Source organism: Anticarsia gemmatalis, chromosome 25, assembly GCF_050436995.1.
Source record: "Anticarsia gemmatalis isolate Benzon Research Colony breed Stoneville strain chromosome 25, ilAntGemm2 primary, whole genome shotgun sequence".
Lineage (NCBI taxonomy): Eukaryota > Metazoa > Arthropoda > Insecta > Lepidoptera > Erebidae > Anticarsia > Anticarsia gemmatalis.
In genome coordinates this window covers 5624784-5643781 of record NC_134769.1, presented here as the reverse complement: position 1 = coordinate 5643781, position 18998 = coordinate 5624784, and the positions used below count along the sequence as shown (strand labels likewise).

The window sequence follows — 18998 nt, the reverse complement described above, 5'->3', positions numbered from 1 at the left end:
CACGACGTGACACCTTAGATAATGTAACAGCGTTTCAGCTGAAACACTTCTTAACGACTCTCATTATGACGCCTGACGCCATCAAATTGCATTTAGTACAAACAAAATAATTGTCACATTCGCATCAAACACATATAGCCTATAAATCCGAAGAGACGACGTGAAATTTGGCAGTATGTAACATTGGCAACGTTACAATACATTACACGGAATGCAGTTTCTGTTTACTTGCATTTCCATGTTACAGGCCGCTATGCGTCAATAGAGCGCGACAGTTTTCATTTAGTCATCCCTTCACGAAAATAGAGCACAATATGACGTACTTATTTATTTGCAACTAGCAAAAAATGATACAAAGTGGAAAAAATATGAACCGTGAACGTTAATAAAGTGTTCTGAGGCGGCATACGTCATCGTCGTGGCGCATTCGACGTAATCTTTATGAACAGTGGATGCGATGCGAGCGCGAGACGAAACTATCCATCGGCGCTGAGCGCTCATACTTACAGCAATAACCAGACGCGGCAACAATTACATTTGCACACAATAACGTTCAACCTCAACGAAAGAAAGCAAAATAATCCGCTTTTCTAAATTCGAATACAAAGAGACATTCGAAATACGAAAACGTATCGGCCGATAGCGCTAGAGCGTATGCCAACAATTAGGAATGCGTTCTATTCCACATTCAAACGCGGGTGTCGTTTGAATTTGGAATAAATTATAATTGTATCAATGAGAGTCGTGCGCGGACATGGCCGCCACGCGTTACGTTTACATTTTAAAATCCTCCGAATTATTCACGGTGTGCGTATTAATTAAATTAGATTTACGTATGACCGACAGTGACAGAATTTATTCAGCGGCGATATTTATAAATTCGTCTAAATGTCACGGGAACAATGGAGTGTCCGTGTCTATTTAAGATTGATGAGTAACAAATAATCCCTCTTGTTGTCGGAAGGCGGAAAGTCACTTGCGTAACTCTCCGGGCGCTCGTATGAGAATGTCAGATTACGGCCGGTATTATTTTCGGTAAACGATACGTATCTCTGTCTGTTCGGATTCGACGTTGCGTTTAATAGTTTAAGCATAGTAAGTATTCGCTCGGGCGCGGACTAATCTTGACTGGCAACCGACGTTTCACCAGAGATCATCACTTCTAACACATTTCCAAAGGTCCCTTGCAGAATTTTTAATGAAAAATGTGATTGCTCTTCTAAAGACCCAATTATTATTGTGGACTCTCTTAATCGCCGCTAAAAGTCGTCCGAAAATTCGTCGGACGCATTCATCAAAAATAAGAAAATAATTAATACTCTGTTCGGAACGAGAAACGAAACATTTAGAACGGACATAACAATAAAACAATACGCCGCTCGCAAACCGAAACAAAACACAGAAAAATATGAATTCCGATCGGAACGGGCCGTGGAAACAAAAGATGGCGGATTTAATGAAATGAAATAAAATATAAATTCCTTTTGCAAGCGAGAATTCTTACATTTTTAATTTGGTACCGTGGAATGGGGCTAAAAACGGTCAAATTCCAGATTCATAAGCGGCCCGGCGGATTGTGATTGAGTGTGGCGAGCGAGTGTCGCCGACCGAAAACGAATATTCATTTTATTGAAAATCAATTCTGCCGTGCATCGGTGCTCGACGTTTTTTATAAATTATTAATTACTTTTCCGATTTTAAATGAATTATTGACTTTATCACCTGTGGGGCGCATACGGCGCGGGCGCGCCTAGTCGCCGACGTAATTTAATTAGTTTTGGTGTCAGAAAGATTAAAAAGCTACTGAGCAGATTCGTGATCTATACGAACAAGTTACTCGAATTAATTAGCTTCAACATCACAAAAAAGGCAACTTGTATACTTTTTTCAACTCAAATGTAGTTTACAAGTTGAGCAGTTTTATTCTTTTGTGCACAAATATTTGTTGCTCTAATTAAGCACTGGCAATTTATGAGTTCTAATTTCAAATCGACATTCAAAAGATTCGAGACATGATTGTTGAGTTTGTGCGGCGATTGTTTTAAAGTTTTTTTATAAAGCTACGTGTATGTATGTAAAAGATGAGATTTATAAAAACGTCTGGATATCTCATACGGAGCGGAACATATAATAAGTGTGGCAGATGCGCGTACAATATTGAGACGAAACAGACCGCCTTCCAATACGATGACTAATTCCCCGCGTTGTTTATTTGTTTCAGCGTTTTATGAGTAAACCATGTCAGTTCATGGAAGCTTTACGGTTATATCGATAATATTGGTTTATTGTTGTTTTATATCTGTAGTATTGGACCGTTTTTGTAGGTTTCGATTGGTAGAGCTACTATTCATAGTGAGGTCAAAGACCGTGCACTAGTAAAGTTGTAAGCTCAGTGAAGCATTAACTGTTTAGTACTGGCTGATAATAATTTATAATCGAACACAAAAAAAGTAACAAATAGATGCAATTAAAATCACTGCGAACAAATTGGGAGGTCCTATTTAAATTTCGAAATAAAGATACAACGATATCAATAATGTGGAATGGCGATCGTGACACCAAGTAATGCAATATTTCAACGGCGGTATTCCGAGAATCATAAAAAACAAAAACATCAAGTACATAATATTTTTAAATTTAAAACACCGTTTCTGTGTTCAGTAATAAAATCAATCATATCCACTATAACGATACGATTTTTACATTTGCCCTCGTTCAATTTTAGGTTAAAAATAGACTTTTTGAGTGGTTACGTTTCAGATAAGTTATATTGATGTGTTTGAAGCAGACAGACGGATGGTTCATATTTTTAGGGTTCCCCACAAGATTATAATTATAATCTCGGGTTCTTTATGATGTTTTTTAAGTGTTTTGTATCCGTTCATATGTCTAGCTTAAGTCAGTATCAGACGTGAATGGTCGCTGTCATTTAATTTTAGTGTACAGTCAAGTGTGAGTCGTTTTAAACCCCGACTATTAATTACCAAAACAGATATTTCTCACAAGGATTTTGCATATATTTTTGACATCAACACATATTATACAGTTTAAGTTACATGAACTGATGAAGCTTTCAAAAGTTTATCTCCAGCTTTTGCAAGTTACATAGTTAACTGTATAGTAAACATTTTTAACACCCAATAAGGCACGTCAACATCTTCAACTTAAAGTCTTGAAGGCGATGTTTAAACCACAATGGCGGGCGTGGTCCCAAGCTAGCGGCGAATAATTACACCTCTTTCCCCCCTACCTCCCCGGAGGTCTAGCACCTCCCCCCTCTGCTTGCTCATTGAGCATTGTCTTATGATTTGACCTCTGACGAGTTGCGTATGGAAATTTGATGGATACTAAGCTAAGAAAGTCGAGAAATGTAGACAAGATACAGATTCTAAGATTATACACTAGAAACTTTCAAGTACTAAAATAAAGTTTCTTTGTCAGAATTAAATTGACTTCAAACAGAATTATTAGATTTGATTGATTCAAATAAATTTGAAAGCATTTCTGGCATAACTCGACTCGTACTCGTATCTGTTCAATATTAAGACCAACATTAATTTTATTTAGCTTCGAACACATAAAATATTAGCATAGCGTTAAATCGAATGTTATTTTTCATCTATGAATTGTTGGTAAAAGAATGCGGCGGCCACCCCGCGCGCTATTGCGAATACGTGAAGGTGGCGCGTGCGACCACTTCGCATACACAATACACCGACTTACGTAACACGCAACGCGTACAGAATTACACAAACGCGATTTCTCTGTCACACCTTTCATACGACAACCCAATCATGACAATACGACTAGACAATTTATTGCTCACTAAAAAATGTCTAGACAAAAATACCTACCCGCATGTCCATACTAACGTAACGTACTTAACGTCCGACGTCCGACACAATTCTTATCTCGATACCGACGTTCTAAATTCAAAATATAAGTGAAGCAATTGAAAAACGAACCGAACTAAGTTCATATTTCGGGCCGTTCCAAATTCGAACGTATTCAAATATCGAACGAGATGGATGACGTGCGCTGGAACATGTCTCACACAAATCATTATTTCGTTTTTTTATCTAATAACAGTGTCCATCTTGTACATAGTTACACGCGGGTATTTGAATTGCAAATACTTAATATTATTAATCATTAGCTATTTAGTCGATCTTTTCTAAACTCGTAAAACAGCGTTCCGAAGCGAAACATTCAATCAACCGGAAATTTAAATAAAATATTACTCAAACTTATAAAATCATAATGTTAGACGTGGCTGGGTCGTTTCGGCGCGGCGATATGATCCCATTGATTGATGGGTGACCACGCTGCGTGAGGAGCGGAGGCGGCCGCCCTAAGCTCGCGCGCGCTTTCTAACATCCTCTTAACTCTGAGAGGTCAACGTTTAATGGTAGTTATATTTTCCAAGTGTGTTGACCCCGCGTCGTGGCATGCTCTATGTTTTGAACTTAATTAAAAATGTATAAAGAATTTATTGCGTGTCAAGAACGCCCCCGTCTTTGTCGAGCAGATTTTTTTAATTATAACCAATTGAACGTGATGTAGGCCAATTTTGTTGTCACTATGTATTAGAAAGATACGAATTGTGAATGTTTTCTTGGTATTTATCTAATTTCCTGTTAGTGTCATGTGTCTGTCCCGCCATACTGAGTCAGATCTTACAGAATAATTTAGTGATGGGAAACAGTACACTAATAGAACTAATAGTAGAGTCATTCAATTTAAATGGTATCAAATTTGACGTTATTAAAGGCTCGACTAAAAACCACTTAAAGACGGAAATCATGTAGATGAAACTAAAAATATCGATCAATCATCAAATTACGTAACCATCACAAATAAGTATTGGCACCTAATATTATTTTTTATGGCTGCCTAAAGCACTTGTTTACATATACGCTTCCTACACGGTCCAATCTTATACTCAACTATGTAATAAAGTAATCGTCAATCGAGACAAATTATTACAACGGATCTTACGACGCTAATAAATACTAAGTCGATTTTTTAAGAACTGTCTAATCGATTATCTCGTTTTAGAAAGTTAATCTTGGCTGTACATTTAGAGTGAGTAACAATGTATGTACAGTGAAGTAAGTGATCATAATGAGAAGCTCAAACGAGATCTCGACTAAAGCACAAAGTCGATTACACGTAAACTAAAAATCAATCATCCCTACTTACGGACGCATCATAAAGAAACATTCCCGTTCTATTTTCAAAACATAAATTTGAATATGAACCGAACGCAACATTTGAACGTGGAACGCTCCCCGTGTTTGTAATTCGTCCGTTTGAAAATGGAACTTGTTGTTCTTATTATGAATGCGTTAAGGATGCGCAAGAGCATGCGTCTGACGGTTTAGTAACTGATGCATTAATGCCTCGAATGATCTCTTAGGTTTTTTTGTTCGACGCCCGGAGATTGGTCATTACACATCTGAATATGTGTTCTCCACAAAAAGTTGGATCACGATTCGGTAAAAAGTCGAAACGAGTCTTGTGATGTAAGTAGATAGCAAACGTGCTCTTTATGTTATTAGAATTTGAAGTTTCCGGATTGATTTGAAAGTTTTTAACGGGCCTTAACTATTTCGTAGACAGTAAATTGATTTTATTGTGCTTTTTTTATCTAGCGTAGTTTCTCTTAGGATCTAAGTGGAGTATTGTTCAAAAGTCATTCATTCAATCAAAGTTGTAAGATAAATAATAGATTGAATCGATCAATGAAGCGTTCAAAATATTATGTTGCGCCATATCGCCTGCGCGGTCCTCACGTCCTCATAATTAAACTCCACATATTCCTTAAACACGAGAATTAACCCCAATTGAGGGACCGCTCTATTTAAATTACTCGTAACGCACTATTCAGCTTTCTGGAAGCATGTGACACGTCACTAATCTATATCGCAGCTGCCGGCATGCCGCTGTGTTACGTCCCTACTATACAAGCACGATCGTGTTACAAATTTTCCTTCGCGTTAAAAACATATGGAAATGGGCGGCGAACAGTTATGATTAATAAACTGTTATAATCATCAAATGTAAATTTAAATGATCGGTGTAATCGATTGAATCTTTAAATAAAAAATAAATTAAACACCTATCTGTTTGAACGTTTCCGAAATCAAGTTATCAAACTTTATATTTTACAAGCACATTAAGGAAACGCCCGTTCTATAGCGATAGGCGCACGAGGTAAAACTAAACTTTTTTTCCAAAAGTAGGTACCGTAATAAAAAGAAGTTCCAAAATGGTCATAAAAATTCCAATATCGTAAAAAATTATACTACACATTCGCGTAGCGCGCGTTAGCGAAAAATAATCATGTTATTTTATAAATAACGCGTTTTAATTTGAGTTAGAGCGGAGAAAGAAGTTCAACACCGCGTTTCCTGTTTTTGAAAGACTCATTTTATAGCGCTTTTTTTGTTTGCAACCGGAATAACAAGATGGATTTCCGTTTTCGTAACTCACAACTACAATTTTGCATTAAAATAAAGTCGCTATTGTGCCTTTGTGAGCTATAAAATTATCATAAGCGAAACACACAAGTAATAATCTCATATTTGAGCCCGTCCCGTCCGCCATCTTTAAAAACAATGAACGTTATTGTCTCTTCTTAATTCCATTTTTGAAAAAATAATCCATTTCGCATTTCATCGCGAGTGGCTCATTGATTACTTGTGTGGAAGGGAGAATGAGTCTTGTTCGTGTACAGATAGAGTCCTTGTTCCCTTGTACTAACAAGGCGCAGCTGTGTTCTTGGAATTATTTGCTTAAAGGAAACTGGATCTTATCTGGAAGTAATAAAGGGTGAAAATTGTCCGGTAATTGGTTTACGGGAACCTCATATATGACGAGCGGAAAGGCGATACTGTAAGAAAGGGACGCTGAGAATGCACGATTTTGCAATGTGTCCGTTTATTATGATAATTATGCGACGACAAAATCGAATTATTTGGATACAAAGTCTGAATTCGTTTAACAATGTAGAAATAATAATAAAAGCAGTAGATATTTGTATATGTAGTGGAGTGTAGCGGAATATGTAGGTTTATGTGTCGTTTTTTATAAATTACATTTGCATTTTTATTGAGTGTTACATAAAAGTGGAATGGCGGCATTTGTAAAATGTGACACAAAGCTTGTAGCGGCGGCACGTGATATTATTTCCGTAAGTGATCGTAATTGACAGCTCTACCTCCTAAATCATACCGATATTTGGAAATGTACACAATTTGTACGAGATTTGTGCAAAAAAATGTCGTAAGCGACATAGTAAAATCCGCTTTAGCAGCTTATAAGATATTTTTATAGACTCTGTATTTACAAGAATACGTTAATAGTTATAAAAATATACTTACTACTTAAAGTAAATAATTAAAAAACGTCTTAAAAAGTGAATAGACGTCATAGCATTAAAGTACTATAAACTCGTTATTTTCCTATAATCTAAAAGCAAACCCATTAAAATTGTAGTAAACATCTTACCAATTAAAGTAAAATATCACAAAAACATATTAATTCCATTTGAGAAACAAATTAAGAGCTATCAATAAATAAATTGGCTGTTTACAATCCTATGCGGTTAATATAGCCCTTACATGGTTGTCGTTTGATGTGACAGACGGACAGACAGAGGTCTTTTAAGGGCGGCATACTAGTTAGTACTAAAACAGTTGTTCAATATTACATCAACCGTCTTTAATTGAAATTGGAACTATATCTTCATAAATTCAAAATATAAACGTCCGTTAAAAAGTTTTAATGTCTAATTCCATTTTCAAATACTATTAGTAAGTTCCATTTTCAAAAACAAAAACGTTTCTCTCTTTTTAAATTTCGAATTCTTAGACTACTGTCCACTGTAAAAAAGTTAAGCTTGTTTCTTAAATCAAAATTTCTAATTTCGGATAAAAATATACTACAGCAAAAAGTCTTTTAAGAAATACAGTTGGACAGTAAACTTATAGTTGTAATTACTTTCTGAAGTAACAAAGTTCAAATTTATAACAAAAATCAAATAATTTTATACTTAATCATAGAAAATAATAGCTTAAATTATGACTGGTTATTTCCATTATTTAAAGGTATATTTAAATAAATTACTATTTGCATCTAAAGTGTAACTCTACAGTGCGATTATTAAAATCACATCAACATCAAAATTAGAAATGTAGAAAACCTAATCTAGATAATTTAGTTTTTATAATACTTTCATTTTTGTGTAACTGACACAAATTGTTATAACGGAAGCTAAACTTATGATGTTAATAAAGTTTAGCACTTTCCTTAATGGTTGTAAAACTAATTGTTTATTTTTAAATGTATTTTTCTTATATTTCCTGCTCATTCACATTAACTCTTAATGTCTTACCCTCCGTTTCTGAGGTACATTTAGCGGCAGTTTATACATTCAATAGCGTTTAAACTCATATAAAAAAACGCAATTAAATAGATAAACTACAGATATATGTACCTCAGAAACCGGACATTAATATCAGATACACGATTCTAAGTTGCCGGTAAAACATTTATCCCTTAAGTATTATTCTGATTTCTAACCTCGTAACTAAAAACTTTAAGAAAACCTTTAAAATCTATAAGAACCTTTCAATTAGTTAGGGACTTAACTACTTGTATTCTAAAACCAAAATCAAAAATCAAGAACAAACCGTCAAAATCAAAAATCGAACATCAAATATCATTCACTCAAAACGCGGGAACTTTTTGAAAATCGAAAAATCATAAACTGTTTTATCGATATCGTTTAAGCGTTCGATATTCGAATGAATCACGTGACGTGAGTCAGGACCATTGTTCCGACATTGCGTACTCGAAGTAAATTAGGAAATGTGTTTTTTATTGGAAAGCCACTCGGAATTACAATTGCTGGGTAATATATGACACACGTACAAATTTCCAGTTACCGGCGTGATAGTATTTGAATATTACGATGCCCGCTGTTTCTATGGCGGCCTATATGATGTTTTATAAGAATTTTATTGTCTTTATGAATGTATGACCATATAAAATAATAACTTATCGTACTGGTAGTTAAAATGTTTCCTTCACTACTTAATTTTAGTTATTGTTTGTCGAAAACTCAACAGCAATTATAACTTCCTTTACACTTACATTATTGTTTATTTTGCGTAAACTCAAACATTTCCACGCATTGTTTTACTCAGAAGTTAAAGAAAAAAATATCTTTTATTTATATAACAATCACGTTCGCCTCACATTGATTGTGTTGGTGTGACGTCACCTCCGGCGCCTGATAAGGGCCACTTCCGGTTAAAATCCTGACCGAATGGGTGAATGAATGAGTGACCGAATGAACGAAAGGAACGTCCTTATCCTTTTATGTTTTGAGGACGAATTTTTCCTTCATTTTTGGGAGTCGGTTGTGATTTGCAATGAGATATGTTTTTAGGCGATGTGTTGTATAAAATTATAATTAAAATTGATAATTTATTATTTGTCAGTGATATGTGAGTTGATTGGTGTATAATACATTCATATAGACATATAGGGGTGAAATAATTATGGTTGATATTAGCAGGCCTCGTGATATATTTCGTCAATACCGCACTTGTGTTTAATTGCTGACAAAATGGAATAATATATTGCCTCCGTTTCCTTACTGATGGAAAATTTATTTCTACCTACGCCTTAGAATATAAAACCGTTTAGCAATTACCTTTCAAAACATAATCCAACAATATTTATTTATTTACTTAGTAAATGCTCAAAAAAAAAATGCTACTTTAGAACTAACTAGATTTATCATCTACTCTTATAGTTCCAAATAAGATTTAAGGTAGTTTCAAATACTAAGAAGATTGTACCAAAAATTCCAATTACATTCAACAAATCCGGAAATCGAACTCACAACAATACAAGAACTAAAAACCCTTAAATCAATAAACAAACACTCGGGAATCGAACCCAAGACTTAAAGTAAAGAAGTAATAAATCAATCAGTGTGTTATAATTGTCCGTTGTGGTTAATAGACCCCTACTGGGAACGAGTTAGGGGTTCGCCAAAAACAGAATGTCATTCATTAGTACGATTGCGAAATGATTTTGAGATATCAAAACATTGTGCTTTAGAAAATGGTGGATTTTTGGATAAAGATATTGGAAATAGAAGTAGAGGAATAGACAATGTGATGATAAATATGATATATGGTTTTAAAGATAATTAAAATTTAGATAAAGTGATGAAAATGAGATAAGATATTATAAGATGAGATATATGATATATTAATGGTTTGAAGATAAAACTATTTCATTGTAAGATGGAGGGTATAAGTACTTATGTAGCTATAAAATTATGAGATGGTCGTGTGCGATAATTTGTCGGAATTTTCGTGATTTTCCGACTGTTTTCAGGGAAGTAAAAATTTTGCCTTAATTAGAGTTAGTTAAGTTATCTACTAGTTGTTAGAAAATGAAAAATGAATGAGAATGAAGAATATAATAAACATACTGTAGAGAGAACATTATTATTTAATGGAAGGAGAAATATTGTAAAAATCGATTTAATCGGAAAATATCCGACATCTAAAAAATGCTACTATCCATTTAGTATTTCAATAAGACTAGTCGAAAGAAAACAAGTTACTCTTAAACTTAGTAATAACGTACGAAAATTCATATTTTCGTAAAATTTTTCCTGTTATCAGATCTATATCAAACAAGATTTTTTCAATAAACGTCTTACAATAGATCAATTCACAAGTTTAACACTAACACGTATAAATTGTATTACAAATACAAACACACCGGGTCGCGGGTTTTCCTTGTACATAAAATGTTGTATTTCTGAGAATTTCAGCAAAAAACTGATGTTTTAATAAAATCTAATCAAGCCTTGTTGTTTCGTGTAAGGTTCTGTAGTTATGTTATTTTATTTATTTATAAAGTTTTATCTTAATCCTTCTCCATTCGTTGGTTAAGATTTTAGTTAGTAAAGTCATGAACGACCGAGATGTGTGAATTTAATAATGACATAATATATTATTAGATTTTGAAAATCTGTCTGGAGGTTTTTGCCTGTTATACAATCCTTTTCATTTCCTTCTAATAATTAATTAATCGAGTAATATAATATCACAGATTGTCTTAAGGGTTTACTAACAAACATTAACACACAGTTATTTTATTTTTTATATTTTAAACCCATATTGTGCGCACCTAGGAGTGTTCTTGAAGTTATATAAATTCCTATACGATTATGATTATTATGTATCTACCTATTAGAATGATTCTTATGCTAAAGTGTTTATCAAATGAGCTACTTTAAGTTAAAAATACATACAGTTTGACGCAGTTTTGTGTGATGGACAATTGTTTATTTCAATTATTTTGCGTAGGCGAGACTCTTTGTAAACAATAATTAAAAATAGTAACTAGTTTTATTATTGTTATGAAAATAGTTGAGATATTTATGAATACCAATATACCTATATATGTAAGTAGGTATATTATGAAGTTTATTAAAAATATTTCGGTAAAGTAAGTTATCGACTAACTGCCCTAATATGGTTTGATTGAGATGTAAAGTTCAATCCCCGTTTGTCTGTCTGTCTGTCTGAATGTCTCGAAAAATAATACAAATCTTGTATCTCTTTTTCATGAGAGTATAAAAGATGGAAATATATTTCCAAAACGAAATAGTCAGATTGTAAGTTTACTTTAACTTTTAACTTTGTGGTGTTCCGGTATTAAGCTGTAATTTTACAAAAATATAAGATATTGATTATAAAAATGTTTCTTAAATACTAATTGGCAATATAACAGTCATGTATTCAATTATCACTCAACAATGTATTGATCTGAAAAATTCAAGTTGGCAAAATTAAGAGGTTGCCAAATTGAATGCGCAGTGCTGCCAACATAATACCGAAGTTTTCTACTGTTACATTTTAATTTACAAATACATGTTACAAATGATTTATTAGTCGATTGGTATTTAGTTCGATTTCTAGGATGAGCAAAATATTTTTTTAAATGGATCTTTCTGTTAGAGTTTTTACTTTTAGTCTTTGTTTTAGGGATTATATTTATTTGATTTATAATTTAAAAAATTACATTTTTTTAATACACCTAATTAAATCCAGCTTCTAAAAAGTCTAAAAGATTGTTTATAAATAACACTTCCTTTTAAGTTGGGAATCGAACCCAAACTTAGTACATCAGTAACATCGTGGTATCTTAACCATTGTGCTTTAAATCTTAAACTTAATCCTTTACAAGGAACCCTGAAAAACCGTAATAACAATATATTTTATATGTAAGTTAAATTAACGTTTTACAAATAAATAAATTAATTGCACAAGTTTATTAACGAAATAAACCTTGACCGCCGGATGTAGGCGATTTTTGTAAATAACTACTTATATACATACAAATAAATATATAAAGTACCTTTTAGTAATATATACTAATGTTATATTAGTATCTATATTAATAGCACCAGACTTTTAACAAGAAAATTGAGAAAATGTGTTTGAAATCCTACTAATATTATAATCGCGAATGTTTGTAAGAATGGATGGATGGATGTTTGTTACTCTTTCACGAAAAAGCCACTAACGATATTGATGAAATTTGTTACATTAATAGCTTATAAATTGGAGTAATACATACTTGTTAGTCTGGGAAATATTTTACGCGGACTAAGTCGCGGGCTGAAACTGTGATAAAATTATTGTAATAAGAAAAATGAATGTGTGTTAAATTCTGTTTTAAACTATGATTCAACAAAAAATAATTCTTATAGATTTTATAGGTATTTCAAATACTTGTAAAATTGATTGGAAGAAACTAGTTTTTCTTAAAATTACTAGTTATTTGATTTATGATTCAAATAAGAAAACAAAACAGTTTGAACTTTAAAATTGATTAAAACATCAAATATGTGTTATTATAGACTTTTTATATAATTGCAATGTATGTGTTTAAATAATAATTTCGTGAATTATAAAGATGTCTGATGTTTATAACTGTTTCACGCAAAAACTACTTAAACGATTTAATTCAAATTTAGCTTCAAGAAAGTTCATAACTTTAACTAACATATAGAATACTCTTAACTCCAAAAAAACCTTTATACATAGACAAAATTGCTAGCAGCATCTAGTCTTAAAAACACAAAAATACGAAAATATCTTTAAATACAAAAGTTCCTTCATTTCGACATCTTAGTGCAGAGCCTTGGCATGCACGATTTATCAAAATTATAATTAATAATTTATTTATTTCCTAAATAAAGTATCTGTATCAAACAAGCCACCGTCAGTACCATACAACATCAATATTGTAAACTCTGATTATTGTATACCTCCAATGAACCTTGCATACAAGGCTCTTTACCAAGTTTTAAGACTATAATAACTTAATAGATAAAAATCTTATATAACCTTCTAATAATATCTGCTACGAAACTAATTAGTAACCAATATTTATCTAATTACTTAATCTAAGAGTTATTTCAAGTTGCAAAGTTTATATGAATTAAATGTTTAACTTACTCGAGCGTATTTAAGTTATTTATTCCATTAATTATTAAATATACATAAGTATTTATTTTGTTTCATTGTCTGTTTAAGATTTACTTAACTTATTGTCATAAGATTGTTCGAGCAAACATTGCAAGAAATCTTTTTGAGTTCATTTTTAAAATATCTTTTTAACAAGATTACGTCATTATTCTATTATAAAATCAGTCTAAGCTCACTACCAAATACTAGTGCTATTCTATACTTATATAAGCTTAAGAGACTATTCGTCTGAACGTGCTAATCTCGGGAACTGCAAGTCTTATTTGAGACAATCTCTCTTATAAGAAGCTACAATGTAGAGTATTTCGAGCACAAGGAAAGTTAACTATACTAATATTATTATCGTCAGCTTTCAGGTAATAATCTATATGTCTCTATAAAGTTACTGGGAGTAAATAAATAACAAATGAAATATTAAGAATTTGAAAGCAATGAAGTTAATGTTAAAAAGAAGCCTGAAGACTTTTTAATGCTTTATTTTAAGTAAGCAGAAGAAATGATTATAAATTGGTTTGCTGATGTTTAAGAAATGTTATTTTAAACTTAAAACAAAGATATTATGAGTAGAAATAGAGTCATATTGGCCATACTATTTGAATTTATTGGACAACATAGCAAGCAAAGAAGTTTTTTGGGATTGCAAGTTACGTTCTTTGGTCTCTACCTATCCTTATGAGTAAAAGGCGTGATTGTATTTCTGTATATGATAGTACCTATATATTTTTATATGACTATAGATTTAGTAAAATACATACATCGAAACAAAATATCAATTGGCATATAGTACATTGTTTCAAACAGGAACCGTATACGGTACAGCGCCGGTTGATCTTCTAACCACACGACCTATGACCCTATACAAGATGCTTATCAGATCCGATGTAGATAATAAAAAATGCACGTTTCTTGCATTTCTAAGATAAAATGATATGAGATGTACATGATGGGGTTTGTAGTGAAAATTTTGACGTTTAGTTTTTCGAATTAAAATGTTACTGGCTGAATAGAATTCATTCACACTCTTTTAAAAAAATATGAAGTTTACTTTTTTTCAAAAGTCCTTTTTGACATTTATAGTTTTTAAAAAGTAGTCAGTTCGTCTTTTTATTTCTATGTTATTCACGTTTTCTTGAAAATGATAGTTTGTAATGTAAAAATGGATTTCGCCAGCTATGTTTTTCGATTTAGCTAAATAAAGAATTTGATTTTACGGATATTAAATTACTGAGTTATACACAGTTATTTGGTAAGTTACTAAACATGTAGCTTTTCATGAAAATATGGTACAAATTATGAATATAAGCAGATTATTGTGTAGATAGTGAGAAACTATTGTTAGTAGTTATAATTATTATTTAAATATTAGTCGTATTTAGATACAAAATCATGCAAAAATGATTCATTTAAATACTTTTATAGTATGTTATGTACGAGAGCAAATTAAATTAATATCCACCCACTTATAGTGACGTTTCTACATTAAACTAGTAATTAATAAATATAAATTGGCAATTAGAATATTATTTGTTATTGTCCTAATTAATACTATTACTTTTGTTGTTAAAAATAGATTAATTATGAAATTATTATAATTATTTTAGTACATTAATCAAGTGCAAGGGTTGATTAAACGTGCAACGAAATAAATTAATAACAAACATAAGTGCTTTGATGATAATAAAAAATATTTTTCTCAATTAAAACTTTTTAAATGTATGCCTCGAAATATTTTTAAGAACACAACACAAAGAATTAACTTATTTTGTAACACGTTAGTTAAAGTTAATTGTTATTTAAGTTAAGAAAAAATAAAAAAATCTTACCTTAATCTAAGACATCCAAACTCGAAATAATTATGTGAAAACAATGAGATGTTCAGGCACAATGTCACTCGTGTTTATCACCATATATCCAGTGTCACTGGCACACACAGACAGCACTACAGTTTGAACACTAAATATATGTCTATTGTACTAACTTAACTCAACAGTCACCTGAAAATACAAAAGTTTCAGAACAAACTTCGCGAAAAGCCGACAAGAGCGCGCGGGAAAAAGTCGAAATCAAAAAGAAAAAATAATCCTCCGAAACACGGAAAATGCAACAGTCGCGCGCGCCTCACACACGCGACTGAAAAAATTGCCACATCTGCGTAAGACTCGGAAACTAAATCAAAATACTGGCTAGGAGAGGGACGAGTCAGCCGAAGCCCCACCCTTCCCCCACCACGCAGCGATACGCAAAAACATTCATAAAAACCACGCTCGACTCCTCCGCGAAATTATCAATTGTTTATATCACGACAAAAATGTAAACCCAAACGGATTCATCTCGACAAAGCCCTAGATTAAGCAAAACATTAAACAATTAACAGTCACACAATAGAATTCCGACAATGTCGAAATATTTAAAACAATACGCGGTTTAATTTGTACGAACCATAATAATAAACACGGCGCGTTACAGTGTTATCGAAAATATAATCGATTCTTCGAATGTGTTTCGGTGGATTATTTGGTATGATGGAAACCTTAGCGGGTGCGGGTCGGAGGCGACCGGTGGCGAGTTTTCCCGCGCTTCGGGAAGCGTGCGTGGCGAGAGCTGGAGGTGCGACCGTGCGCTGCGCCCGCCCGGCCACGAATACGCCGCGCCGCGCCCGCCGTCTCCGCTCGCCGTTTTTTTCTGCCAAAAAACTAAGAAAGGGTCTTTAGTTTAGGGTTAACTGTAAGCTCCACAATGCGGAGATGGTTTTTTGTGAATTCTTTAGAAACTGGAGCGTGTTTGTATTACGCGGGATGACCTTCGACACGGCGGTGTCCCGCGCCCGCCGCGCTCACAACCCTGCCATTGTTTTACACTGCGCTTTTTGTTTTCGCTAAGATAACATCTCTCGTCGATTATTTGGTAACGCAATGGACACCAGAAACCTTAAAGTTTCGCAATAGAGCCTCTTACTTGGTAGCGTTTAGTTACTATGACTTTTTGTTGTATATTTTTTGTGGTATCTCGAATATTATAGATATCGTGTTAACGTTGCTGGTTGATATACATTAATTATATTATTACAATAATGGCGTCGCAATTACTATGCTGATCACAGATTCTCCTTATAATTGTAATAAATACATAAAGTACTTGATTAATCTATGGGATGTGGTGGAACATAATAAATTAATGTTTTAATCATTATCAGAGTGTACATTGTTGCAATAATGTATAATTTATATAAATTAAAGAAATGTCGGGCTTCAACACGCTAAATAGGTAACAATTAAAAGTTTCTTATCCTTCGAAAAAAGTTTAATAATTGTCTAAGTTAGGAATCAAGTCAAGCGTATCTAAATGGTTGTGTATAGTAATGGTACCGAATGAACAAAAAGTGCGGCTCATATTGTATTCGTTTTAATAAACATTTTGTATGACTAAAAAGGTAAAACTAATTACAAGCAAATGAGCTACATTCTTACAAGTAAAGTTTCACTATTTTCTCATTTCCTTTAGGCATTTTTTTCATTTCCGTACGTGTAACATTGCTTAGCATTAGAATTAATTTTACTATTAAGTAGGAAAACTATGTATGTAGTTCATTTTTTGTTATTATGAAAAATTCGAAATCTACATATGGTTTAAAAATGCTATTAACTAAATCCATTATTAGTTAACTAGAGTTTTGGATTCGAAACTTCATAAATATAACTATTGGAGTGCTCGTTAACATTCGATTAAAGACAAGATATAATATTATAAACTTTACTAAAAGCTTATATTTTACACTTTATCTCTCGCCCTATTTTTGTCATAGTTTCTAAGTAATCTTGCTTCAAACATTAAAGTCGCGCTCTTAAAACAAACCTTAAGTCATAGAAAAACAACTCAATTAAAACCAGAAATCGAACTCGAGACACTGTAATGCCAAAGCTACAGCAGAATGGTTTACATGACTACCGACATTATTTTCATAGAAGATGATTAAACATCATATTTTTTTTTTTTTTTATTAGCCCTTTATGTGTCCCACTGCTGGGCAAAGGCCTCCCCTCATAAAATTACTTCAACTAATAAAATCTTAAATAGTTAATTGAATACATTAAGATGACCAGTGAGTCAGACGGCACACAAAATATTTCATAAACATTATTGTTGTGACAAACAAACAAACAATATGGTGGAATGAAGAAATTCGATATGACCTATTGATCTCGACAATGTTTTTAATTGAGATGAAAGTTATTTATACTAGGTGTTGCCCGCGACTTCGTCTGCTTGGAGCAAAAAGACAGATCATAATAATAAGTCTAGCTTGGTCTGACACTTCTATCATTTCGGGAGGAGACCCTTGCCCAGTAATGGGACGGTAATAGAGATTAAATTTAATGTAACCATATTTCGGGGTTTTAAACTATCTATGTGCTAAATATTATAGAAATCCACTGAATAGTATTGTCTCCATTAACAATCTAGTTTATAATAGTAGTTGAAAAGTGTGGTAGAGTCAAAAGATTGTGTACTACTTATTTGTTAGTATCTCTCCGTAATCGTTTTACTTCAACACCTGATTTTATGAAACCCTTGGATCTATTCTTTTTGCCTTTCCACAGCATAAAAATATTTTTTATTGAACAAAACTGAAGAACAATTTAGAAGTCGTAGACAATTTTATTCGAATTTAATGGTAGACTTTTAATCTAAACTATTACGGAAATAAGTAAGTATAGTAAAATTTTCCAGTTTTTACTTCTCAAACAGGTAACTAGATCCAGTAAATCGTGATCAGCTGTTTTAGATCAATCAAGTTGATACTCTACATTTAGATCAATCAAGCTAAAAGAACTGTAATTTTATCCATACTAATATTATAAATGCGAAAGTAACTCTGTCTATCTGTTACTCAATCACGCCTAAACTACTGAACCAATTTGCATGAAATTTGGTATGGAGATATTTTGATACCCGAGAAAGGACATGATGCATTCCTATGGGAAAATTCAGGTGGCGAACGAAGTCGCGGATAAAAGCTAGTTCACCTATAAAACATGTGTCTATTCCTAAATACACTTACTTATAAATTCCTAAAGGGATGCATACCTTGACACCTTTAAGCTCGCCAGTATAAAATGTAGAGTCACCCCTTCTTACTATGCAAACATGCGTCACTACATATTACAGGAGTTACTTTATATCGACTTTACATGAACACTCTATAAAATAGAGTTTATTGATAGAAGAGTATGGTAGAGCTTTTGTATATGATGATATTTTTATCACGTCTTACAGTTGATAAAAATACTGCTACTTACAGCTAAAAAACATAATTTGTGAATTTTGTATTTTCATAATTTTCATGCTACTAACGAAGCAGTTATCTCTACTGTTTACTGCAACACAAAATATGTAAGGATAGGATTT

General features: G+C 32.6%; 1 protein-coding gene across 7 annotated transcripts in view; it reads right to left on the bottom strand.

Moving 5' to 3' along the window:
• Positions 1 to 16228, bottom strand: part of LOC142983853 (zinc finger protein castor homolog 1-like) — an 83197-nt gene extending 66969 nt beyond the window's left edge. For 6 of the 7 annotated variants that reach the window (XM_076130999.1, XM_076131004.1, XM_076131003.1 and 3 more), the window contains exon 1: positions 15416 to 15760. The gene's annotated coding sequence lies outside the window, so the exon portion shown is untranslated. Of the gene's footprint in view, positions 1 to 15415; positions 15761 to 16122 lie in introns of those variants that run through there. The other variant, XM_076130998.1, reaches the window with a different exon arrangement.
• Between the last annotated feature and the right edge of the window lie 2770 nt (positions 16229 to 18998).